Source organism: Elgaria multicarinata, chromosome 16 (genome assembly GCF_023053635.1).
Source record: "Elgaria multicarinata webbii isolate HBS135686 ecotype San Diego chromosome 16, rElgMul1.1.pri, whole genome shotgun sequence".
Taxonomy (NCBI): Eukaryota; Metazoa; Chordata; class Lepidosauria; order Squamata; family Anguidae; genus Elgaria; species Elgaria multicarinata.
The window spans coordinates 22,019,306-22,046,443 of NC_086186.1; the positions used below are offsets into that span (position 1 = coordinate 22,019,306).

At 46.5% G+C, this 27,138-nt stretch overlaps 1 protein-coding gene across 1 annotated transcript in view; it reads left to right on the top strand.

The window, feature by feature from the left end:
• The first annotated feature begins 19,248 nt into the window (after positions 1 to 19,248).
• PCSK6 (proprotein convertase subtilisin/kexin type 6) overlaps positions 19,249 to 27,138 on the top strand; it is a 112,392-nt gene continuing 104,502 nt past the window's right edge. The window contains exon 1 of the mRNA XM_063142175.1: positions 19,249 to 19,386. The gene's annotated coding sequence lies outside the window, so the exon portion shown is untranslated. The remainder of the gene's footprint in view (positions 19,387 to 27,138) is intronic.

Consider the following 27,138-nt stretch of genomic DNA (forward strand, 5'->3'; position numbering starts at 1 on the left):
GGAACAGCGCACCCGGCCGGAAGCCTCTCTGGGAGAGCGACTTCCGGGCACGCCGTTCCGAAACCGCCCGCCCGCCCGCCCTAGCATCCTGGTTTCACTTCAGCTGGGTGCCAACCCAGCAGAAGCGAAGCCAGAACGCTGGAGTGGGGGGTGGGGGGGCCCTTCCCAAAACCATACCCTCAAACCCCCCCTCCCCGGTCCATGGAAAAAATTGTCTTCCGCGAAACCAGTCCCTGGTGCCAAAACAGTTGGGGACCGCTGGCTTAACTGGTTTTCCTGCACATTGCAGAGGGTTGGACTAGATAATCCTTGTGGTACCTTCCAACTCAACAGTTCAGTGATTCTTTCCTCACAGGGCAACCTACTGCTATGTGGGTCAGGGAAGTGTAAACCAATATTGATCATTAGAAGGATGATCAGCGAAGAGATGGGGGCCAGGATACTGCCTCTTCTCCCCCTTCACCTGTATGTTTTGCCTCCAGTTGCCTTTTTTGATTATTGCTGTTCACTCGTCCTAACGTCTATGTAGTCTGTGGAAATTATTAAGGAAGTCCCCAGCAGCACACCAAGTCCCCCCTGCCCCGCCGGAGATGAGAAGAGGCTGCCAATTGCTTCTGAGAATTATTCAAGGGTAGATTAACAAGAATGCTCTCTAGGGCATCCGCTACAGTCTGTGGCTGTCAAAATTGTAGCTTTAACACACACACACACACACACACACACACACACACACACACACACACACCATGTTTTGTTTTGCAAAGAATAAAAATGGTTAGCAGCTTCTTTCGTTATAGCTGTCTCAGATACATTGTGCGAAAGTTCAAGCAATATGCCACATAGGGGGTTGCCAACTGATTAGAAAAACAGCCCCAGACCTGTAGCGTTGCCTATTAGAGCAGTTCGAACTGCAGAAATCAGAGGTGTTGGTTGGCATGGGGTGGGGAAAGCATCATTGCCTCCTGCTGTCTGCAGATGCAAGCTGCTGTGAAAACCAACAACAAAGCATAGAAGCAACAGCTGCCCCAAAATGTGGCAACTAATACACATAACACGTTTCGCATTATGTATATTATCACACACACACACACACACACACACACACACACACACACACACACACACATTCCTTACAACGACTTGTAAAAGAGGTCAGGATTATTACCCCATATGTCATCCGGGGGTAGGGGAATTGAGGCTGAGAGTCAAAACAAGAATTGCTTAATTCCCAACCTCCGTCTCTTATTCGGAAGAGAGAGAAATGAAGGATCAGAGACTTACTACTAGGCTAACCACCCATGTTCCCCAGCAACTGTTGTACATAGGCATACTGCTTCTAATACTGAAGGTAGCATACAACCTTCTTCTCTCTGGCCTTCCTTCTTCTCACATCAGTCCGTTGGTTTCTGTTCACCACTCTGCCGCAAAGATCATCTTCTTGGCTCGCCACTCCGACCATGTTATTCCGCTTCTGAAATCTCTTCATTGGCTTCCAATTCACTTCAGAATCCAATATAAACTTCTCCTGTTAACCTTCAAAGCTTTTCACGGTCTAGCTCCTTCCTATCTCTCCTCTCTCATCTCGCACTATTGCCCCGCTTGTGCTCTTCGCTCCTCTGATGCCATGTTTCTCGCCTGCCCAAGGGCCTCCACTTCCCTTGCTCGGCTCCGTCCATTTTCTTCTGCTGCCCCTTACGCCTGGAACGCTCTTCCAGAACATTTGAGAACTACAAGTTCAATCGCAGCTTTTAAAGCTCAACTAAAAACTTTTCTTTTTCCTAAAGCTTTTAAAACTTGATGTTGTGCAGACTTTATACGGTTAGTTTTACCCTACCCAGTGCCTGCTTACCCTACCCTGTGCCTGTTTGCATTCTCTTCCCCTCCTTATTGTTTTACTATGATTTTATTAGATTGTAAGCCTATGCGGCAGAGTCTTGCTATTTACTGTTTTACTCTGTACAGCACCATGTACATTGATGGTGCTATATAAATAAATAAATAAATAAATAAATAAATAAATAAATAAATAATAATAACCACTGATAGTGTTATCTTCCAAGAATTTGTCTTACCCCTTTTTAAACCATCCAAAGTCGCGCCCATCACCACTTCTTGTGGTAGTGAGTTCCATATTTTCACTATGCGCTGTGGGAAGAAGCCCTTCCCTTTATCTGTCCTGAATCTCCTACCAATCACGTTCACAGGATGACCCATGAGAGAGGGAGAAAAATATCTCCCTATCCACTATCTCCATACCATCCATAATCTGGTACACCTCTATCATGTCTCCTCTTACTCGCCTTTTCTCCAAGCTAAACAAACCCAGCTGTTGTAACCTTTCCTCATAGAGGAGATGCTTCAGCCTCTTAGCTGCACTTTTCCCTACTCTTCGCTATCTTTTTTTTGGGGGGGGGGGTTGTGACCAGAACTGTGCACAGTATTCCAACTGTATGAAGGCAGTTTTATTTTCAATTCCTTTCTTAATTATCACTAACATGGAATTTGCCTTTTTCACAGCAGCTGCACACTGGATCAACATGCTTCCATAGTTAAAGAACTGCACTAGCTGTCTGTTAGCTATCAAGCCATGTACAATATTATTATCATATAATAGGGTGACCATATGAAAGGGAGGACAAGGCTCCTGTATCTTTAACATGTGTATTGAAAAGGAAATTTCAGCAGGTGTCATTTGTATATATGGGGAACCTGGTGAAATTCCCTCTTCATCACAACAGTTAAAGCTGCAGGTGCCCTGCCCTCTTTTAAATCTGGTCACTCTAGTATAGCTCCTGCAGCTTTAACTGCTGTGATGAAGACTGAATTTCACCAGGTGCCCCATATATACAAATGACACCTGCTGAAATTCCCTTTTCTATGCAACTGTTGAAGATACAGGAGCCCTGTCCTCCTTTTCATATGGTAGAGTGACCATATTTTGGAAACCAAAAAGGAGGACAATATGGCCGCCCTTAAGGAGGCGTGGCCACCCCAACATGCCCAACCCAAGGCAAGGGCAATATGTCATATCCGGCTCCCAAGGGGGCGTGGCCTTGGTCACATGTCTAATCTAGGGTGACCATATTTGGGAAACCAAAAAAGAGGACACCTAGTGTGTGTGGGGGGAAGCAGCTTTCTGAGTCCTGCAGAAAGTATGTTATTCCCCCGCCACCTTAAAGAACCCGATTGGAGTGGAGGAGGGGAAAGGATTTCATTCTGTACCACCACCATCCACTCCAATTGGGGCTTTTTCTATAATGTCCACGAATGACCCACTTTCCCCTTTAAGACCTCAATTGGAGCTCGGGGTGGGGGAATGACGTGCCTCAAGAAAGCATGTCATTCCCTCCTGCCATGCTAATGGCAGCCTTAAAGAGGAAGGTGTATCATTCCAGGACATTATTGAAAATTATAGAAAATCCCCCCTGACACCATGGAAAGAACAAAAACCAGGACAAATCCGGGGAAATCCTGACAGTTGGTCACCCTATCATATGGTCACCCTATCATATAAAGCCCTAAATAATTTGGTACCAGGGCAGGATCTACACTATTGCTTTAAAGTGCTTTAAAGCACTTTATAGCAGTTTTAACAACTGTTGGGGACCGGGACACGCTCCATATACAGTTGTCAAAACTGTTATAACGTGCTTTAAAGGCCTATCTGCATTCTGCCCCCCGCCCCCCAATTCAATTTCATCTGCAATATCCTTTGGCATTAAGAAAACGGGTGTTGATAGATCATTACAGTGCCAGGTGATCTGCCAATGTCTTTGCCCTCACTGCAAATTCTGAGAGCGGTTTTTTGTTTGTTTTGAAACAGCTGGGAAGATTCTATCTCTACTACATTCCTGTCTTCTTCTTCTTCTTCTTCTTCTTCTTCTTCTTCTTCTTCTTCTTCCAGGTGATCATGAATGAAAGCTATTTCCAGATGACAGCAGAGATATTGTGCAGGGAAATGTTTCTAAAGACACTCTCTCTCTCTTGTCCCCGCTCAGGAAATTTATTTATTTATTTATTACATTTTTATACCGCCCAATAGCCGGAGCTCTCTGGGAGGTTCACAAAAATTAAAAACATTCAAAGTATAAAACAACAGTATAAAACCATACTGTAAAATACAATATAAAAGCTCAACCAGATAAAAACAGCAGCAATGCAAAATTACAAATTTAAAACACCAAGTTAAAATTTATTTATAGACTGTTAAAATGCTGGGAGAATAAAAAGGTCTTCACCTGATGTCTAAAAGCATATAGTGTCGGTGCCAAGCGAACCTCCTTAGGGAGCTCATTCCACAGCCGGGGTGCCACAGCAGAGAAGGCCCTGCTCCTGGTAGCCACCTGCCTCACTTCCTTCGGCAGGGGCTCATGGAGAAGGACCCCTGAGGATGACCTTAGGGTCCGGGCAGGTACATATGGGAGGAGGCGTTCCTTCAGATATCCTGGCCCCAAGCCGTTTAGGGCTTTAAATGTTAATACCAGCACTTTGAATCGGGCCCGGACCTGGACTGGCAGCCAATGAAGCTGGAAAAGGACTGGCGTGATGTGGTCTCGTCGGCCAGTCCCTGTTAGTAACCGTGCTGCCCTGTTTTGTACCAGTTGAAGTTTCCAGACTGTTTTCAAAGGCAGCCCCACGTATAACGCATTGCAGTAATCCAAACGAGAGGTTATCAGAGCATGGGTAACTGTAGCTAGGCTATCTCTGTGCAGATAAGGGCGCAGCTGGTATATCAGCCTAAGCTGATAAAAGGTGCTCTTTGCCACTGAGTTAACCTGTGCCTCAAGTGACAGTTCTGGATCGAAGAGCACCCCCAAACTACGGACCCGATCCTTTAGGGAGAGTGCAACCCCATCCAGGACAGGGCAAACATCACCTCGCCTCGAGATTCCACCAATCTCTCCTGCTCCTTCGCTCTGAAGTATTCAGCATTCATTTTAATCAAGGGCATTCACTTCAATGCCTCCTCATAATTTTCAATTTGAATGACTAATACATCTTACCCTGATTGTCTTTCGTCCTTTCTTTCCACCTCCTCTTTTTCAGACTTTGCCATGGCATAATACCACTGTTTACTGAATACGGGTAGCAACATCCTGACCTGGGGGCTTTCTATATATGCCCTGAATACCCTGTGGTGGCTGCACAGTGGTGCTGCGTTGTTTATACAACGTAGCCCCAAAACTGCGCACTTAAAAAGTTGCTGACTTGCCATGACTTTTTCATTTACTTCAATGTCACCACCTTCTTTCCTCATCTGTCGATGGGGACCTCGCTTTGCATGGAGGCTGGGGGCTGTTTCATAGGCAGATTGGGGCCCACAGTAGGTCGGGGGGGACACACAGGAAGACTGGGCAGGGGGCAGGCTCAATGAGCTTGAATGGCCATCTGCATTGCCCAGAAAGCCCGTGTTCCCTCCTGCCATGGGGATTTGCTGCTCCCACCCCACAGCTGCTATGCAGTGGGGCTTTGAAGGAACGAACAACAAAGTGATGGCTTCAAGACACACTCACCCCAGTTCATATGAAATAAAGGCCCATCTTGGCTTAATTTGGCCCATTTTGGGCCATGCTGGGCACCCATAGGCACCCAGCTTGTTGTGTGGTGCAGACCCAGGCAACAGGGGCTGTTTGAGGGCTAGACAACCCTCAAGTAATTCTAAATCAAACTGGATTATTTGAGGGTTGTCTGACCCTCAAACAGCCCCTACTGCCCACCTTTCCTCCAAGGAACCCAAGGTGGCATACATAACCCTCCTCTCCATTTGTATCCTCACAACAACAACAACAACAACCCTGTGAGGTAGGTTGGGCTGAAAGTCTGTGACTGCCAAAGTCACCCAGTGGGTTTCCATGGCCGAGTGGGGACTAGAACCTTGATCTCCCGACTCTGAGTCCAACAGTCTAACCACTACACCACACTGTCTCTCAGTACCGTAGTTGCCCTCTTCTTTGTCTGCCCTATGCTCCTGTGCCTTGAACAGCAGCAGGCCTGATGTGAAGAAAAATTGAACTGGTGACGCTTTCATGCTGCTGTTGTTGTTGTTGTTACTATTATTATTATTATTATTATTATCTGTTTGCCCCTTTGCCAAGTAAAGCTTCACCTGTTTAATTTCTGCTGCTCAGGCCGTGGCTTAAAGGCACCGTAGTTCTGCAGGCTCCGAGGCACAGCGATGACGAACCAGCGGTGAGGACGGCAGCCACATCTAAGGAAGAGAGAGGCTGCTCTTTGTACGCTGCTGAAACAGGAGCGCACTCAGTGGTTTTCCACTGGATTTGCGTCTGCACCAAATTCCAGCAGAACTCCTCAAGGGGAGGATGGTGAGGAAAGACTTTCAAGATTTATTTATTTCAATAATATATTGCTTCTTGGCACCGGAGCCGTGGAGACACACATTCCTATTTGTATGAAGGGGAAGAAAGAGAGTGGGGGAGAGAGGTCCAAGCCTATTTTTTTTCATGTTCGCCTAAGGGAATCCACGCAGGGCTGATCTGTATTTACAAAGTGTGTTTTATTTATTTATTTATTTAACTTCTTGAACTTGAGCTACCAAAGGTGCAGTTACCCACAGCCTGTCTGTCTCTCCCTCTCTCCCCATCTGTCTTTTTATGAAAGGAATCTAGGAACTAGCGACGTGCGGGTGTGGATGTGCATAAGAAATCACACTTGCGTCGGGCTGCCAAGCACGGAACTGGCCAAGTCTTCAAGTCTAAGGCCATCGCTGGACGGGGATTTATTCCGGGGCGATCCCCGGGATCATCCCTGTGCGTTCACATGATGCCCCAGGATATGGCCCTACACTTCAGGCCCGCTTTTTCCACAGTCTCGGGATGATCCACACTTTCCACGCGGAAAGTGTGGCCCACCGTCACAGTTTGTCCCGGCTCCTTGTGGTTACTCGTGAGGAGCTGGGACCCGTGCACGGGGCACAGAGCTCCTCAGAAGCTCTGCACTCATCGGGGGTGGGGGTGGGGGGAGTGGGAAAATGTTTTGAAAATGAAAAAACACCTTTTGCGCACAAGCGCTCGTGCGCTCCTTTCTCTTTAAAAAAACAGAAAACAAAATGGCGGGCGGGATCTCCTGTCCCTCTGAGGTTGTCACGCGCCACGTGCCCGCATGTAAACAGAGGGGGAGATCTCGCGATAAAAATATTGTGATACCTTCACCCCTCCGTCATGCTAGACCCATAGGTGTTCAGTCTTCAGATCTCCAGCCCTTTCAATATTACATGGATGAAAATAATATAAGACCCAGCTTATAGAACATCCCCCTACACCGAGGAACACAGCTTAAAGCATTCCTGCCAGCCGTGCTAAGCCGACCATGTGTCAAGTAGACACTCCTCTGTTTGAAGGCCTGGCCGAGGGCAGTCCTCTAATTGAAGAGATCCTCTATTTCAGCCTTCCCCAACTGGGTGCTCTCCAGATGTGCTAGACCGCAACTCCACTTTTATGAGAGATATTTGGGGAGGGGGTTTAAGATGCCGATTTGCATAAAAATGGCATGTGCTGAATTCTAGGTATAGATGCAGATTTAGACAGAATGATTATAATTTAAGCAGAAATACAGATCATCTCATGAAAGTGTGGAAGGCTGTGACTAGGCGTGGACTCTCCTAGGGAGAAGACTTAGCTTAGTGTCAGAACTCACATGTTGCAAGCTGAAAGACACCAGTTCACACGCAAGAATCCCTATTTAATAAGAACCTAAGAACCTAAGAAGAGCCCTGCTGGATCAGACCGAGGGTCCATCTAGTCCAGCACTCTGTTCACACAGTGGCCAACCAGCTGTCGACCAGGGACCAATAAAGCAGGACATGGTGCAACAGCACCCTCCCACCCATGCTCCCCAGCAACTGGTGCACACAGGCTTACTGCCTCGGATACTGGAGGCAGCACAATGTAAAGGTTTAAGGTTACAGGTATTGAGGGTTAAACAATCCCTATAAACCTGAGAGCCAGAGATGACAATATAAGGCCACTTGAAATGTTCATCAACTCACAATACATCTCGCGGGATTTATTACAGAATAGGTGCAGCTCAAACACTAGGGCAACCTTTCCCCAGCCCTCCAGATGTTTTGGACTATACGTTCCAGCATTCCTGATAATTGGCCATTCTTGCTGATGGGACTTAATGTTCAAAGCATCTGGAGGGCATCAGGTTGGGGAAGGCTGTGTCAGGCAGTTAAGCCAACGAAAGAAGAATGAAAGAAGAATGAAAGTACGCATGTGCTTGCAGTAACCCAGTTGTTAAAAGGCAGCCCGAAAATCTCACCAAAAGCAAACGAGGGGCAAGAAGAGATATCAGAAAAGAAGGCTGTTTCTGATCAATGTTATTGTCTGCCTGCTTCACTCTTGTTGTTGCCAGCTGAGCTGAGCTGAGCTAACCTCAGAGAACTTGCTCTGGGGGTGAGGTGCGTGCGTACACACACAGACACACAGAGAGAGAGAGACACACAAGATGCTCACAGCCTGGACCGGCCTTGACACTGTGAGTATTAACCAGCAATCCGGATGGCACAGCAGCTGGAAACAGCTGGATTAGATTGGGAGTGAATGTTTCCTATTTTGGAATTTACAACTTCCCTGAGTGCTGTGACCCTCTAAACGCTGGGAGACGTGACAGACAGATATCTTTCTCAAGATAGACTCTTCTGAAAAATCTAATCATTGGATAAGATATGAAGAACTGCTTGATGAGATTCCAATAATCCAATCTCCGCTTTGGCACAGCAAAATGTAAACCTACTCTTTGGTTAAAACCAAGCCCTGGTTTTTTGAGGCTCAAAATTTGAAGAATGGGTTTAATAATCATCGCTTTTTAAAAATAATTTCCTCCGTTCAAATAAATTAATAATAACCATAGCTGAAATTGTGGCTCCCCGCTAAATTTGATGCTAAATTTTATCTCCGTCGACAAAAACTGAAGATCTGATTCTTTTGCAACTTTGTAGGTTGGGAGAAGTGACAAAAGTATATTTTTAGGATGTACCAACGCGCTGGGAGTTTTTGTGTTAGTGTTGATTTTGTGGCAGAAGCTGGCCCTAAGAATTGCTGGCTGCCATTGGCTGAAGGGCTCTGACCTTTCCGAAGAGGCCAGGCAGACAGGAATCCCTGGGAAAGGAAGGAGAGAAGAGCGGAGAAAGGAAGGCTGTAGGTTGTAGAAGGATTTAAGGAGGCATTTGAAAGTGGAAAAGAGAATGAGCAAAGGAGGTGTGCAGAAGGAAAGGAGTGGAAGATCTAAGAAAGGCTGAAGTTTTTGCAGGGTTGTCCTCTTTCACCTTGGTATTTCCATCTCTCTCTCTCTCTCTCTCTCTCTATGTGTGTGTGTGTGTGTGTGTGTGTGTGTGTGTGTGTGTAGTATTTGAAGTGGTTTCTCCTTACCCATAATTGCTTGGCTCACAAATATCAGTGAGCTGTTTGCATCGCACTGTCTGCCTCCAGCTTTGAATCGAAACATTCATACGGAGAAGGCTGCTATGATAAATATTCATTTCATGATTGCATCCAGTGGCCGGGCTGAGTTGGACGACTAGATCCAGCAGAAATAAGCCAATTAAAACAACATGGGCCTCAATTACATTTACCTCAGTGTTAATTCCATCCCATTTAGAGGAATCGGAATCAATTGTCTGGAAAGAAAATCTAATAAGAGAGTATTACTCTCTTAAGGTGCAAACCTGTGCATGTTTAGAGAGAAGAAAGTCCTACAGTTGCTGGCTGGGGAATGCTAGAAGTTATAGGACTTTTTTTTCTATCTAAACATCCAGAGGATTACACCCTTACACTATTATTAATTATGCTTGTGTCCTGTCCTTGCTCCAAGAAAATCAGAGCAGTATATGTTACAGGAAGCCAGATTCTGGCTGGACATCAGAAAAAACTTCCTGACTGTTAGAGCAGTGGAACCCATGACCTAGGGAGGTTGTGGGCTCTCCCACACTAGAGGCATTCAAGAGGCAGCTGGACAACCATCTGTCAGGGATGCTTTAAGGTGGATTCCTGCACTGAGCAGGGCGTTGGACTCATACTTATAGGCCCCTTCCAACTCTACTATTCTATGATTCTATGTTTTAGTTTTGAAGCCCCTTCTTGTATTCTGTAAAGCTGTGGTGGGCAGAAAGAAGCTGTCCAGATGTTCTAGGACTTCAACTCCCAGCATTCCTGACCATTGGCCATGCTGGCAGTGACTTCTGGGTTGGTCCAAAACATCTGGAGGTCTACCTTCTGCCCACTGCTGCTCTAAAAGCACTCTGCACAACGATGTTACTATATAAATTATAAATTATAGTTACAAAAAAAGAATTCCACCCAACAACCCTGTGAGGTGGGGCAGGTTACGAGCGAACAACTGACCTAAGATCACCCACTGAACTCGATCATTGAGTCGAACCTAGGCCTTGCTCACTGAAGGCCAAACATTTCTCCCTGGCATCACACTTAGCTCTAGTTTACGATTAGCATAAAGGGCTTCTCCAAAATACTTTATATTGTGCTGTTTTAATCACCATGCAGGAGCCTAACATTCGCCCCCGCCCCGCCCCGCCCCACCAAATCCCTAGACAATCTGTTGCTGGAGAATTGCCTTTCCCCAACCCTCAGCATTCAGTCAATGGAAAAACGTGATTCTTTTTGTGAAGGTGGGCAGGCGGGCACATAGTTTGCATGTAGAAAAGATCTCCCATGCTGTCTCTGGTGTTCGCCATTTAAAAGGAACTCAGACAGGAGAGCTGGGGGAAAAACCCTGTCCAAGACTTTGTAGTGCCTCCCAGTAAAAATACACAACACTGGGATAGACAGAGTAATAGTCTGACTTAGTATAACAGAGGTGAGTAACCTCAGAACAGTGGGCAAATCCAGTCCTTCCTGGATCCTAATCTTGCCCTCCGGGGTTGCCCAGACGGCCATACTTCTCCTCACAAGTTCTGATAGATTTATTTATTTATCACATTTATATCTGGCTTTTTTTTCTCCAAGGAACCCAAGGCGGCATACATAATCCTCCTCCACTTCATGTTATCCTCACAACAACAACCCTGTGAGGTGGGTTGGGCTGAGAGTCTGTGATTGGCCCAAAGTCACCCAGTGGGTTTCCATGGCCGAGTGGGGACTAGAACCCGGATCTCCCGACTCCCAGTCCTACACCTTAGCCATTACACCACACTGGCTAGTCGGGAGGCGTCGCAACTTTTATGCCGTTTCCCCGCAATTCTCACAGGTCGAATGCCTCCCCTAAGGCTTAGAGAGTGGCAGCAAGAGGCTTTAAGCTAACATTTGCTGGTGTCTTTGGCCATGCCCCTTTTTCTTTGGCTCCACCCACACTGGGACATGCCCCTGAGAGCTGCTCTGAAATTTAATTTGGCGCTCGTGCTGAAAGTAGTTCCCCACCCCTGCAGTTTAACACGGCATTAGTCCGGTCTGTTGACATTGCTATTCCTTCCCTGTGTGCCTTATTCTAGCAGTTATTACACCTTTCTTCCCTAACCAGGAAATGATCCTTGGTGTGATGCATCATCAGAGGGTCCTCATCAGACAACAAATCATGCTGGGGGCATCAATAAAATAACAGCCCTTCCTTTGATAGCACGTTGCTATAATACATCAGCTGAGCAATGGGTTGCCCCGATTATGTATCGGCGCCATCCATCATTGGCAGAGGAGAACCACTGAGAATATATTATTCATGTGGCACATTATCATCATTCGACGAGCAGAAGAACTATAAACAAAGCCGCTATAGGTTTAAGGGCAAGACAAATATGTGCTCCTCAATGGTCCATTCAAGGAAATAAGCACTCAAAAGCCATTCCTTCTTAGGGCTTTTTCCGTGCAATTTTTCTTGATGGGTTGGCTGAAACTGGAGATGCCACAAACTGATCCAGGGACATCCACATGAAAGAAAGGAGACCGGGGGCACCGTAAAAAGGGCATTTCTAGGCTGGAGTAATGGCCCCTCCTGGACACAGGGCTGAGATGCACTCAGCTGCTAAGCATGTGACCCTGGGAGGCCTTAACGTCATACTCAGACTTTTAATCCACATAGCCACTATGACAGCCCTCCAGATCAAAGACAGCACCACCCACCTTACAACAACAACATCAGCTTATTGCAGTCAATAGACCATTCCAACAAAATTACATACAAAAGGACTGAGCATACAATTAGCCAATAAAAAGACAAGTAATCATAGAGGATCTAATAGAAATGGCCAGGTTCAAAAACTTGGCCACTTGCTCAGTGATTGATTTGTCTGAGTTCCGAAGTAAAAGGGACATTAAGAATTTGGTTGGGTGACCAGGAAAAGATTGTAAAATGGGGTTCAGAAGATCATTCCTAGCCCCTTGGTAAAATCTACAGAACAGTAACACGTGTGATACGGTTTCCACCTCAGTATTGTTACAGGGACAGCATCTGTTGAGCAGAGGGATTTGGTTGTATCGGCCATCTAAAAGTTTAGAGGGAAGGACATTAATTAAGTCTGGCTAGTGAGAATGCTCTCCTGTATTTGGGGATTGTTAACCAGCGCAGGTAAGGCATCCCATCTTTGCAAAAAGAGACTGGTAGACCTAGGGACTGTGGGGAGCATGGGCCCCGCGCAGCACTTTGGAGGTCTTGCATGTCTATATCCAGCAGCCTTTGTTTCACTACTGATTTGGCACTAGCTAAATCCCTTGATAGTAACATAGGGGATGACAGGCCTACTGAGTTGATTTTACTTGTCATGGCCTTTGACCAGGGAGATTCAAAATGATCTAACAGGATCTTGGTTACCAGGGAATTTGTTGGAAGTGCCAACTTGCAGCGAAGCCAGAAATGGATCGCATGGATCCAAGCCAGACAGTTAACAGAATTCAGACCAGCCTCTAACTTAAGGACAGCTCCAGAGACACATTTGGGAACACCAAATAACGCCCTAAGGAAAGATGACCGAATGCCTTCATAGGAGCATTTAGAGCACGGGAACCAGATTGGTGGCCCATAGAGAATCTGAGGGATGATTTTGGCCTTGAATACCTGGACAGCTGCCGGGAGGAATTTCCCTCCCCTTGTAAAAAAGAAGCGGGTAATTGCACCTGCATGTTGTTCAGCTTTAATCTCGGAATGCTTCCCCTGCTCTCTCCATGAAATGGTTTCATGAAACCATATGCCCAGATATTTATAGGAGCCCACTTGCTCAATCTTGGAGTTCCCCATGACCCAGGAAAATCTGACCTTACATTTGGAAAACACCAGTACCTTGGATTTTGAGTAATTGATTGAAAGAAGGTTTTCAGTACAGTAATTGGCAAAGCCACACAGCAATCTCTTGAGGCCCACCCTAGTCTGAGAAATCAGAACAGCATCGTCTGCATACAGAAGAAGAGAGACTTTGGTATGCTGTATCTTGGGGACCACCCACCTTAAAATCGGGACGGTGTACATTTGGCCTGGAATCTTTTATGGAATACTGTATGGCTTCTTTGGGATCTCAAGATTTATTTAAACAAACACATTTCTATGGCATATAGTTCTGCAAAATCCTCAAAATGTGGGCAGGCCCTCTGATTTGCAGGCCAACCCCAGGGTAATTTTTGAACTTGTTTTTGGTGTCAATGTGTTAAAAGCAGGCATCGATCACACATCGATTGTACATAGGTGGCAAAGAATATGAGAAGAGCTGTTCTGGATCAGAGCAAAGTTCTTTCTAGTTCAGCATTCTCTTCACACGGTGGCCAAACAGATAACTGTGGAAAGCATACAAAAGGAGACTATGAGCATAAGAGCTATACGGAAGCACACTGCCACTCATACTGGAGATAATATATAAGCATCCTGATTACAAGACCCCGGTAGCCTTATCGTCTATGAACTTGTGTTATTTATTCCTTTATTTACACATTTATATCCCACTCCACATCTAAACCGATTCTAGAGCGGGGTGAACAATAAAAGATGAAATGGTAAAAAGACAAAAAGAATAAAATACCATTTTAAAATTAATGTTATAAAAACCAAGTACCAATAAAACTATGGCTGGTCAGTCAAGGAAGGCTTCCCGGAATAAAGCTGTTTTCAGCAGGGGCTAAAAACAACACAGTGTTGGCATCTGCCTGATCTTCAGGAGCAGAGAGTTCCATAGAGAAGGGGCCACTACGCTGAAGGCTCTTCTCCCGGTGGACTCCAGTTGGGTCCTTATGAAGGCATCCGAACTGCTGGCCATCAACTTCTTATGGTAGGGTCCATCTAGTCTAGCATTCTGTTCAGACAGTGGCCGAACAGCTGCCCACTGGAACTCACAAGCAGGACATGAGTGCAACAGCACACTCCCACCCATGTTCCCCAGCAACTGGAGGACATAGGCATATAGCCTCTGATACTAGACGTAGCATTGAGCCATCAGGAATAGCAGCCATTGATAGTCTTCTTCTCCATGAATTTGTCTAGCCACAACCAGGATAAAACCAGCAGCAGTGCAGAAATACTAATATAAAATACAAATTTAAAACAGCAAAGTTAAAATTAAATTTATAGACTGTTAAAATACTGAGAGAAATTTATTAACATCTCAGCTGAAAAAAATGACGTGTGGAGCTAATGAATTTACTTGTTAACCATTTCTTCATCTTCTCTCCAAAACCATCCAAGGCATTATATAAACATTTGAATACATTTTTTTAAAAAAGAAAAAAGGATGTACCTTCTCTAGCCCATTGAAAATGAACAGGATTTAAAAGTGCGTTACTCTGGCTGGATCATGACCAAATTAAAAAAAAGAAAAGCTGAGACACAATGATTGCATTAAAAAAAAGGCTATAAAAAGCAAATACCTTGCTATCACACATCGGAGAATCCTTGCTTTAGTCTGCAGATATTTTGCAAGAGAGGTGTTGAGTTACACAAAGAACAGATGACAGTTTGTGTATTTGTTGCAAATCATAATCTGTTCTTACAGGCCCAATCCAATCAGGGGAGATAGAAGTCCCACCACCCACTTAACACCTGGATAAATATGCAGCCCCACTGCTATCCTTTTCTTTGTTTTCAACACAGTGATGTGTTTCCTTTTTATAACCATAGGCCCACACCCTTAATCGATAGAAGCTGGTGACTCTGATTTTGTAGGGTCTGTGAATCTATTCTGGGTTTCAGTCAGAACCAGCCAGAACTCTAAGGTGCTGAACCAATTTTGGGGGGTTTCACAGCCCCACCAAAATCAGAGCCACCAGCCTCCACTGCCCTACGTTGACCTTCCTTTTAAGATGATAAAAGATCAATGGTCTCCCTTGACTCAAAGGGAGGTCAATGGCCTTTTGGGGGGCAAGGTACTCCAGCATGTAGCAGCAGTCTAACGCCAGGTGGTCTTGGATGCGACAAATGATTTCATCTAGGCCAATTTCTGGATTCTGGACCACTTTTGAGAATGAAAACTGCCCTGGTCAACTCAGTTGATGATCTATGCTAGGCATTTTGGAGTGCATCCCTGTTGGGTCCACTGCTTTTGATACTATCAGCCATGCTAGCTTTCTGACTGGCTGGGTTTGCAGGGACATATTTTTGTTCTTAATCTGATCCTACCGGGAAGGTAGGACCCAGAAGATGGCACTGGAGAACAGCTGGTTGACCTATGGAGCCACACGGGGCTCCATCTTGTCCCCATGCTTTTTAACATCTAAATGAGCTGTTTGGGAGAGATCATCCAGAGATCTGGAGTGAGGAATCATTGATATGCAGATGATGACCGATTGCACCTTTCCATCTGATTCCAAGGAGGTAATTGTGGTCCTGAACTAGAGTTGGCATCAAGGGTAGGCATGACTGGGCACCTGCTGAGGGCCCACACCTCAGGAGGGGCCAAGGGACCAGAGCCCGTTGGAGTTGCTCCTCCTCTTCACTCTTGCAACCTGCTTCTTCACCTGCCTCTCAGTCTGGTCCAGACAATGTGATGGTGAGAAGGAGAAGCAGTTGACACCATTACCTATGACTACTTGCTCATTTGGCTCTTTGCTAGGGTTATGTGTCATTTAATCCTCAAATATCCCTTGGTGGCCAGGTTTGCATGACACACCACATAGGGTTGCATATTGAAAATGTCACCCATCACATGCCATAGCTAATTGTGGGTTAAATAACCCGTGGTGAACTGGCTGTGTTTTTGCAATCCAGCCCATTGCCTCTAACTGGACAGGCATCATCCTGTCTCCGTCCTTTTCATCATTTCATATATATTCACTGATCTTTGTTTATGTTGCTAATTCACAAGTGCACACTGCAGTCAAGACATCAATCTTTCCATGCAAACACCTGAATGCTGAAATGGAACACAGAAAAGCTCATTACAGCCACCTTCTCCATCAAGAAGCAAATTTTGGTTTCAGCTGTATTGAAAAGTATTTGCTACCTTTAACTGCACATTCAGGCTAGCAGTGGCTTAGTCCTCGCCTATTTATTTATTACATTTTTATACCGCCCAATAGCCGAAGCTCTGGACTATACCAGTTTGGGCTCCCAGATGGGGGCCCAATGCTCTTCCATATCAGCATTTAAAAATTTCTTTACACAGGCAATTAGTATGTGAAGCAGAAATACTCTTCTGTGCTATCTAGTTTTCTGTGTGGTAGGACTATTTTTTTATATAGAGAATTCAATTGGAGATCCTCCACATGAAATGTCACTGTCCAGGCATAGGTTCATCATCTCGGACTGCAATCCTATGCACATTTCCTTAGGAGTAAATCCCATTGAACTCAGGGGGCCTTAGTTTTGATTAGAACGAAGGCTTGTGCTATCAGTTAGGCATGTGTTTGTATGTACTTGGTGTTATGATGAATGTCGCATTAATAGATTTTATGTAGACTCAGAATGGATATAAACAATACTGGGAATGCCAGAGAGAATAGGATAATTGGAATTCTTTTTTTCCTTTATTCATAAATTACCATAATTTATAAATTATGGTAATTTACAGAATAGAATATTTATTTCTTACCTGCCTCTCCCTCTGGATCGAGGCAGGGAACAACATTAAATACAAAATCACAACAAAATGCATAAAACTGGTTAAAAACATTTAATACAATGTTAAAATAACAATCAGACATGTTAAAAAAAACATCTGGGTAATACAAACATTTCGGACACTGCTTCTGTGTTTACCATTTCGCCAATTTACCACATCATTTCTGCATCCCAGTTCCACTGAGATTTAGTGACTTGTGTTTACCTGGTTTTGGCCCAAATAGGTATGGCATGCAAAGAAAAACATAAAAAAACATAAAAACAAAAACCTCTCCACCGTGCCTGGGTCCAGCTCCAGCTGAGAGCCCCCTCCCTCCTGCTACCTACTCTCTCTGGAGGGGCCACCAGTGAGGGAGGAAGCAGCAGCCAGGCACCTCTCCACCGTGCCTGGGTCCAGCTCCAGCTGAGAGCCCCCTCCCTCCTGCTGTCACCTGTAACTGCTGAACTTTGCAACTAAGATTGTAGTGCCTGAATTTGCTTTCCTTTCCCCCCTCCTCCTCCTCCTCCCTCCCAATCCCCTTTCCTTTTGTGTCATGTGTTTTAGATTGTAAGCCTGTGGGCAGGGACTGTCAAGAAATACTTTTGTAAGCCGCCATGAGAGCCTTTTTTGGCTGAACGGCGGCATGAAAATCCTTAAATAAATAAATAACTGGTAGGCAAAGATAACTAGCACACTTAGGCATACTGCCTCTGATACTTGGAGGTAGCATATAGCTATCAGGACTAGTAGCTATTGATAGCCTTATTCTCCTTCCCTGTGTAGCTGCAATAGGGAGCTAGGCATTGCTCAGAAATGCCCAGCTCTGTTCCAAGGAGTTTACAGTCTCCATTTGATGGACAGGATGGAGGAGGGAAAGTTCATTGCAAAGCTATCAAGGGTTATGAACCAGACGACTGAATGAGCAGTATCCAGCGGTGACTTTTCACAAACTCTAGTAGAGCTAGAGATGCTCTGCTGAATCTTTTTGTTGTGCAAATGGTTATCCATTAGTCTTGCACAGCTGATTGTGCAAGCTGTTGTGCAGACAGTTGCACAAGGAGGTGTGCAAAGCAGTTGCAAAGCCCATTCCACAATTTATTGCACAACAGGTGCCTGCAGTTGCATAATGCGCAACAGGTTGCACAAGCATAATGCAAATCTGCTTGCACACCTACAGTTGTGCAAATGTAACTTTAGTTGGATTTTGGGGAACATGAGTGGGAGGGTGGTAATGCACTCGTGCCCTGCTCGTGGGTTTTCCATGGCAGCTGGTTGGCCACGTGTGAACAGAATGCTTGAACTAGATGGCCTCTTGGTCTAATCCGGCAGGGCTCTTCTGATGTTTCTAAGGATCACAGCAATGGACATACAGCCCATTAATGGAAGTACTTATATAGCTACCATAACGTCTAGCTTGGAGGAGAGACCAACTGGGAACCACATGTAGGCCACCTTGAGTTCCACAACGGAAGAAATGATGCAATAAATAACATCAATGAGCCTTTCCTTCCATCCAGCGCCCTCCAGATGCGGACTACAGCATCGCCCAGGCAGGGGATGATGGGAGGGGTACCACATCGCCAACTAGGGGGTGACGCGAGTGCTAGTCCGTCACATCTGGACGGTGCGGGGTACAGCACCCTAGCTGGGGGGGATGGGGTGTGGGAGCTGTATTCTAGCACACCGGGAGGGCGGCAGGTTGGCTGCTCCCTGAAGCCTGCGGCTTGGTTTGGCTTGCCACGGAGGCACCCGTTCCGACGGGCCCAGCTGGCTCAACGCCAGCCCGTGGCCGTTTTAGAGGCCGGTGGTGAAGAGGAACCTCAAATCCCCCAGCGGGGGGGGGGGGGAGAGAGAGAGAGAGAGAGACGGAGAGAGACGGAGGGAAGCGGTGGATCCCGGATCGCAGTGGCAGGGCTCCGGTGCGCTTGGACCCAGAGCCTGTGGTGGTGCGGTGGCCGCAGGCTCTCCCTCACCAGCTCCCTTTGCGCGATGCCTCCGCCGGGGAGGCGAAGAGGGCGCCGCCCCGGCTGAGTCCGCCTTAAAAGGCAAGGCTCCCCCCACCGGCCGGCTGAAGGCAGGCGGGCGCCTGTCTGCGAGCCGCTCCCTCCTTCCCGTCGCCCTCCCGAGCGGACGCACGCGCGCGCGTCTTGGCGCGCCGACGCCGCCAGCCAGCGGCTGCAACTCTCTCCCGCTCGCCTCCCCTCGCCGCGCGCAAAGACCCGGCCGCCGCCGCCGCCGCCATGCGCGCTTTCGGGGCTTGTCTGCTGCTGCTGGCGGCGCTACCCGCGCTCCTAGCCACGCGCTCCCGGGCCGTGTACACCAACCACTGGGCCGTGCGGGTGCTGGGGGGCGCCGGCGAAGCGGACCGCTTGGCCTCCCACTACGGCTACCTGAACCTGGGACAGGTGAGGCGCAAAACTTTCCGTCCCTTTCTTTGGCCGCGGCGGAAGCCCAGGTTGGGGGGCGGCGGCGCGTCCCTGTCCTTGTGGGGCGACGGCGCTGGGGCGCTTTTCTTCTTCTTTCCCTTGAATTGCACAACTTTCTTGCCAACTAGGGTGGGCTCCCCGAGCGCGCCTCACGGGGAGAAACCCGGCAAAGGGGAGCGAGGCTGATCCGGTTTAAGGCTCTCTGTTGGATCAAAGAGCGGGCGAAGGGGTTAGGTCGCTCCTGGGGTGGGAGGGAAGTCTGCAGCCCCCGGGAGTCTTTGGGCACCTCTGTATGGCCATCCCGTGCTGCGCGTTCGGCTCGGAAGCCAGCCCCGTTGAGTTTCATGGGACTTGCTCTCACCTGTGTGTCTCTAGGAGTGCGGCTTACTTCCGAGGAGACAAGTGTAGGATTGCGCGGTTAGAATGACAGGAGCTAGAAGAGCCCACTCCTTTATGCAGAAGTTGGGCTGCAGCCCAGGAAAGCTTGTGTCACCGTAACGATTCCAGAAAATAAAGTTGCGGGGGGATTAAGTGCTTCGTATGGACTGGATCGGTGCCTTATTTGTAGCAGACGTTTTCATGGGCTGGAGCCTGGTTTCTCCGGGGTTTCAGTTTCCATGGTGTTTTCGACTTCACTCCCCATCAGCCCCAGCTAGCATGGAGATAGTCAGAAATATTGGGAAATGGAGTCCCAAACATCTGGAGGGTCAGCACATTGGGGAAGCCTATAAAAGTGTACATTGCTGCTCATGCTGTGGAGGGATTTTTGGCCGCTTTTGCTCTGACCGATTAAGGTGTCTGGGTTTGAAATAAGCATCCACAAAAGACAATGAGGTGGGATTTAGCTCTTCTTCTCAGATGGGAGGCTTGTTGAGTCCTTTTTAAAGGATGCTCGGAATTTTTTGAACCACAGAATGCCTCCCAGTTTCAAATTCCATCAGTGGGCACATGGACCAGCTACAGGTTGGAGAAACGGAGCACGCTTTTTCTGAACGGTTTTGTTTACCCGTGTGCCCGTTGAAGAGTTCTGGAGAGCTGCAAAGTGTTGCGGAGTATTTAGGGAACTTTTGAGTTTTGACCTAATAAAAGGTATTGTGGGGATTTGGATTTTGGGAACTTCCTTGTGGCCCGTGCTGCTATCTTAGCTTTATCAAGAATGAGCAGTTGTTTTTTTTTAAAATAAGTTGTCTTGGCTTGAGTCAGACGATTTTGTTCCATAATACCTTAGTGCAGACAACTCTGAATAGCAGCTGCTGTTCCCAAGATCTCTGCCAGAAGTGTTTGCCAGCCTGCTTACCTGTAAGTGGAGATGATGGGGATTGAACCTTCCACATGCAAAGTGTTTGCTGTACAGCTGTCTTAGAGCTGCACAGAGTTCTTTTAAAGCAGGGAGTTTAAAAGTGCAGCCAGGGTCTCTTTCTGTCTCTTGACACTGGTGATTTGCTTGCTCCAGGGATGGAGGCAGATCCTGGCGCTGTGGAAATCCAACAAGAGCTTCTCTCTACCTTGCAGGGCTGTATGCCCTTGTTTCTTTCTCTTTGATCTGCTTTCCCTGTAGTCACTCCTATAACACACCCACCCCGAATCCTTCCTTAAACCTGCGACTCCCAGGCAAAAATGTGCAACCTTCCTTCAGTCTCCAGAGTTTTCATCTCTTTCCCCTTCTTTGCCCTTCTGCGGCCGATTAATTTTCGGCACCACCTCAACTTTTGCTTAATGGTCCCGTCCAAAGGGTTGTAGTTGAGACGTGAAAGCAGATGGACCCAAAAGGTAATTAGTTAGCTAAATCATGACAGAAAAACATCTCGCGGCGGACTCCGAGGGGAACTGCCTGCTGGAAATGAATCAATATTTAATTTTTGCCCAGCAAAATGTGCCCTTATCAATTTAGTACCGTTTATAAAGCCGTTTATATATTTCTTCCCCGACCCGCTGTATATGAGATGAATTGATTTTTCTGTGGGTGTATTTTGAGTGTGTGCGTGGGGAGGGGTTGTGGGGAAAGGAGGAGAAAGTCTTAGATGGTTGCAAAACTGGAACTTTCGAGTTGAGATTCCGTATATAGTAATTGCTTGAACTTTCGTATCTTCGTAGATTTTAATAACATCTCTGTTGGGGATTTTTTTTTAAAGAAATGCATGGATCATTTGTCAGAGGTGGCAGTAGAATTAGAATGAAGACTGGTTTTACAAGCATGGGACTCATAAAACAAACCCAACGGTTGTTTCTTAATTGATGGATGAATATCAAGTAGGGGCAGAATATCAAGTCAAAACGCAGGGAACATCTGATGATGAACAAGTGAGGCAGAGAGATCACAGTGAGGAGATACAATTGAGTACTGTGTTCAGTTTTGGGTACCACATTTTATAGAGGATGTTGACTAAGTTGACCCTAAGTGGTGGCCAGCATGGCGAAGCATTACCTAGGCTAGTTTTCCCTAAACTGGTACCTTGCAGATTATTTTGGACTACACCTCCCAGCATTCCTGACCATTGGCTGTGCTGGCTTGCGCTGATGGGAGTTGGAAGTCTAAAACATCTGGAGGACACCAGGTTGGAGAAAGCTGACCTAGACCTATATTTTTGGTGGATCTGCCTCGAATGGCATGCCTCCCTCCCTGTTCATTTCTGGTCTCCTTGTATGGACTCCTAATACCACGCAAGTCTGTAGGTGGGGCTCACGTGATTGAATGTACTGCTGTTGTCCACCCAGAATGAAACACTTCCTCGCAGTTAGAAAGCGAGTATGTTAGAGAAGAGGCTAAACTGGAATCCTTCTCACTTTTCTGCGTGCAAGGGAACACTCTTGTTGTTATGTTAGAGTAATGAAGGTGCATTCAACCATGTGAAGCCCCCACTTATGGTCCAAAGCAGTACAGCTGAGACAGGCCCCATTCAGAAGACACCTTAAATCACAGCTTTAACCACAGTGGTTAAGCCAGAAAGCTGGGCCGTGTTCAGAAGACACCTTAAACCACGGCTTAAGCCTTATTCACTGTGGTTAAAGCCATGGATTAAGGTGTCTTTTGAACATACCTGGCTTTCTGATTTAACCACCGTGGTTAAAACCATGGTTTAAGGTGTCTTCTGAATGAGCCATGGAGGTATCTGGGCCATGGAAAGCTGTCTCGGGTCATAGTGCAGCTTTGGAGCCTGGTCCCAACGCTATGAATACAATGGGCATGTTTATCAAGTTGCTTCACTTATTTCGCAGGTGGTCTGCACACCCATTCCACGCTCTGCCACTATTACCTAGTGGTGCAGCTGAAGGGGTGGGGCCCTTCAGCTATCCATCTGTATTAGTGAAGCACACACTGCACATGTCTCCTTCCTGAAATATCAGATCAAAAGCAAAATATGAGATCAACAGTTTTGCATTTCGAACCTCCCTGAAATTGTAGTACCATCACGGCTACAGGAATAAAAGGGAGTTTGCGTCAACACCTGCTGCTCTCTGGGTGGTCATTTGAGGGAGACCCTGGTCTTTGGCCTTACAGTGGTTGTGTAGTTCAGCTCTGCTCCCCCCCCCCCCATCCAACTGCTGCCGTTGTACTGATTTTCTATAGAACTCATCTCCAGATGTGTCCAGGATAACCTCCGGAATGAACACAATGAGGTTGTAATTATGAGTTGAAAGAGAGTGCCTAAAAAAAAGAGAGCCCCACACCAATCTGTTCTGTCAAGGACACAAGTAAGTTATTATGGGCTTGTAATGTATAATGGCTTTCCCATGTGATTAGAAGATTGGGGGGGTGGCGGAGGGAAACCACGGTTAGAGAATGCCCGCAAAGTACAGGCATAAGCAATCAAACAGCGTATAAAGATAAGGCTGGTTTTGTAATTCAAACCAGAGCGCCGTGTAGCGTTTCCACATGTAGAGCTCATTATTATCTATGACAGAAACTGTGCAGGATGCTTTTAATCGAAACGGAATGTTTTCTTTGCATCGCGCATCTTGTGACGGACGCTAGCTCCCGTGCTGTGTGGAAGGTGATTGGGTTCCTTTGCATTTGTATGGGGCAGCTTTTAATGCAAGGGGCAGCAGTTCTCGTCAATACAAATCCGGCAGAAACAAACATCTCTGTTTGGCTTAAGACCTTTTGCAGCACTTCTTGGAGCTTTCATTCTGGTTTCCGTCGCTGAACTCTGCTTCTGTCAGTGTTTCTTAAATCTCCTTTTTCTATACTCTTCAGTTGCAAAGAACTTCTTGGTGCTGTTTTTCTTTTTTCTTTTTTAAATCCCAGCTTATAGCTTTCCTTGCTGGCTCAGTGTTGTTTCTCGGTCTGCTGCTCCTATGCCCCGGTGGCATGGCAATTTGTCTCGGTGCTAAAAGGATCCGCTATCAATTCTGACTTGACTTTTAAATTTCAACCTTGTTCTCAGTATAATTAAACTGGTGGATGGACGTTAAATGTGGGAGTGCAGAACTGCAAGGCGAGGAATTGCCAGAACTTCTGAATTTTGTAAACTGCCCTCAAACTATTGACGGATGGGCTATGAATATTTTCCAATCGGCTTTCACCAATCTGGTGTCCTCCAGCTGTTTTGGACTACAGCTCCTATCAACTCAAGAAGCATGGGCAGCGGTTGAGGATGCTGGGAGTTGCCATCCAAAACATCGGGAGGGCATCAGGTTGGGGCGGGCTGCTTTAAATAAATAAAATTGGGGTTCCTGCAGCAACCTCAGCTTGGAGATTTCCTTAAAGTGTAGTGACTCATTGCAGAGGCGGATTGAGAGCAGCTGTGATAGAGTGAGCTGTGTGTTGGACCTGACCTGGGTTTAAATCCCCACCCATCTGCAAAACTGACAGGGGTAACTAGCATGAGACATCATGAGTGGCTGAACCTGTTTTTCAGCATCGTTGTGTCTGGATTTGATAATGGGCTGAATGAGAGCAATTACATGAATTCTGACAAGATAGAGGCACTGTGAATAGATGGTTTCTGGATCTGGGGAATTGGTTTCAATCTCTTCTGGGTGGGGTTTCGCTCGATCCGGAAGAGGAGGAGCCATAGCTCAGTGTGATACACCACTTGCTTTGCATGCAGAAGGTCCCAGGGTCAATCCCCGGCTTCTCCAGGTGGGGCTAGCAAAGAATCCTGCCTGAAAATCTGGAGAGTCACTGCCAGTCAGTGTCAACAATACTGGGCTAGATGGACCAATGTCCTGCCTCAGTCTAAGGCAGCTTCCTAAGTTCCCCCTGAAAGAGCAGGTTTGCAGTTTGATGGTACTTAGGCTGGTCTGACCTGCTCTACAGCACCCCTATGAGTATGGTGGTGAGTATGGAAACTGCAGTCCTGTGGCAATCAGGTGACCTGAACAGCCAATTAGGGCCCTGCTGGCCTTATTTAAGAAGTCGCCAAGGGTTGTCTCCTTAGTCTGACCAGTTCTTCTGTGAGATAAGGTGCTGAATCGTCTGCCCTTACTCCCAGCTCATCGGATTGCTCCAGAACCTGACTGCCGGCTTGTTTGGGCCACACTGTTTGTCTCTCACTCCACTGGACCTGGACATCTAGTAGTAGATAGCTGAATGGAACCTTCGCAATACCACTGAATACAAGTTGTTGCAGGACTACAGGTTGGGAAGGCCATTCCTTCGTGCCCTGCTTGTGGGCTTCCTGGAAGTGTTGGTTGGTTATAAAGTGGGAAGCAGAATGCTGGAATAGATAGAACAGCCTTCACCAAGCTGCTCCCCTCCAGATGTGTTCAATGATGACTACCACTATTTTGAGGATCTGTTGGTAGCATCCAACTAAAGTTCTATTTTGTGCAGACCCATTGAAATGAATGAGACTTAAGTTAATCATGACCAACGTATCTGGCATTCACTTCAATGGGTCTACACTAAGTAGGACTTTATTTATTTATTACATTTATATACCGCCCCACAGCCAAAGCTCTCTGGGCGGTTTACAACAGTTAAAAATGGTAAACATTAAGAAGTATATAACATTTAAAAAACCATCAGAAACATAAAAACAACAGTATAATAACAACAGTTGGATTCTACCCTGGGAGTTGTAGCTCAACAAATCTGGAGGGCGTCAGGTTTGGGAAGGCTTGTTTTGATCCAATAGAGCTCTTCTTACGGATCTTGTTATTCAGAGGTGCTGACCATGGCCCACATTTTCAATCCCAGGTTTTCCCTTTCTCCCTGACAGCCATACTTGTTTGGTGGTTCCCTGGTTTTCACACAATTGTTTTTCATTCCAAAAGGTTGAAATGAGATCAACCTAAGATGTAACTACTGGTAGTAAGAACTAAAATATGTGGGTAGCTTTGGTGTTTCTAGTGTTTTGGCCCCCCCTTTTGGTTTCAGCCCCGTCCACAACTGGAACACGCCCCCCCCCCCCCCAAGAGCTTCCTTGAAATTGAATGTGGCTCTGGGGCTGGAAGAGGTTGAACATCCCTGTTGTAATCTAATCTATTGCTTGTATTCAGGATTTTTTTTCCTCCTTTGGGAGAATAGGTTGGTCTCAATCAACCCATGTGTCATGTCTAACCCTACTTCCCCTGTTTTGGGAGATGTTTCAGGTAATCAATCAGATTCAGAACTAGAAGACGTAGCGCCAGACACCAGCCAGCCTGAACCAGTGGGGGAGGAAGCTCTCACGGGCAATTCCCCAGCTGGGAGTCAGCCCTCTCCAGAGCTTATCTCCTCAAGGCCAAATCCTACACACTCAGTGGGAAATGAGGTTTCTTCTGGAGGTGAGCGTCCTGACAAGCTAGCTGATGCTAGGGTCCGCCGGAAGCTAAAACGCACAGCGCGGAAGGAAGGCGTGAGAAAGTCAGTTCGATTATGCCAGAACCTGCCTCTGCACCAGGTGCTCTGAAGTTCCGGGCGTTTGAGAAGTGGCTTTCTATTCTTCTTGAACAGACAATTGTCTTGCTTAGTTTACATAGTTTTGCGTAGGGGGATGTTTCCAAGAGGTTAGACTCTATTCAGGTAGAAGAGATGTTTGTTGCTTAATAAAAGCTTTGTGGATTACTTAGCAAGCCTCTTCATTTGCCTCCCATCAAAAGCAGGAGTTTTCAGAGAAACATGACAGAGAGGAGGAGGAGGAGAAATGACTGCAGGGATATTTCAGTAGCCTCCCATCGAAAGCAGGAGTTTTCTGAGAAACACGACACCATGTTATTGAGGTGTTCTTTGCCTCCCCAAAATATTGACCCTGTTCAGACAACATGCTAAGCTGCGGTGGCTAAGCATTTTGTGGTAAACATTATGGCATAGTGTATCATATGAACCGTGACTTACCTTGTCGTGTGAACCTTTCCTAACCATGGTGGCCACATAACTTCGGTTTAAACATATTCACTAACCATTAGCTGCAAAAGGGGTCGCGGCTTAACCATGGCTTGGCGTATTGTCTGAACAGGCCTATTATGTTCAACCTCTCCAGTGTGGTAAGAGCGGGACCACCACTCTTGTCTTTGGAGGGAGTTTGTTGTCTAGCTGAGAGTCGATTTTGAGATGGACAAACGGATAAGATTCCAAAAACGTGTTTATTTGATGCACCAGGGCACTTCTCCGCCTTCGTTTGTGTGGGTGAGTTACACTTGTACGAGACTGCCAGGCAACTGCCTGTTAAGGGGAGCAGCCCCTGGGATAGCTTCTCATCAAGATGACCAGCAGAAGACAGTTTCTGTGTTTGTGGATATCCAGTTCTAGAGGACGTGGCACATCATGTAATTGACAGTCCATTATATAGAGACATAAGAAAAAGT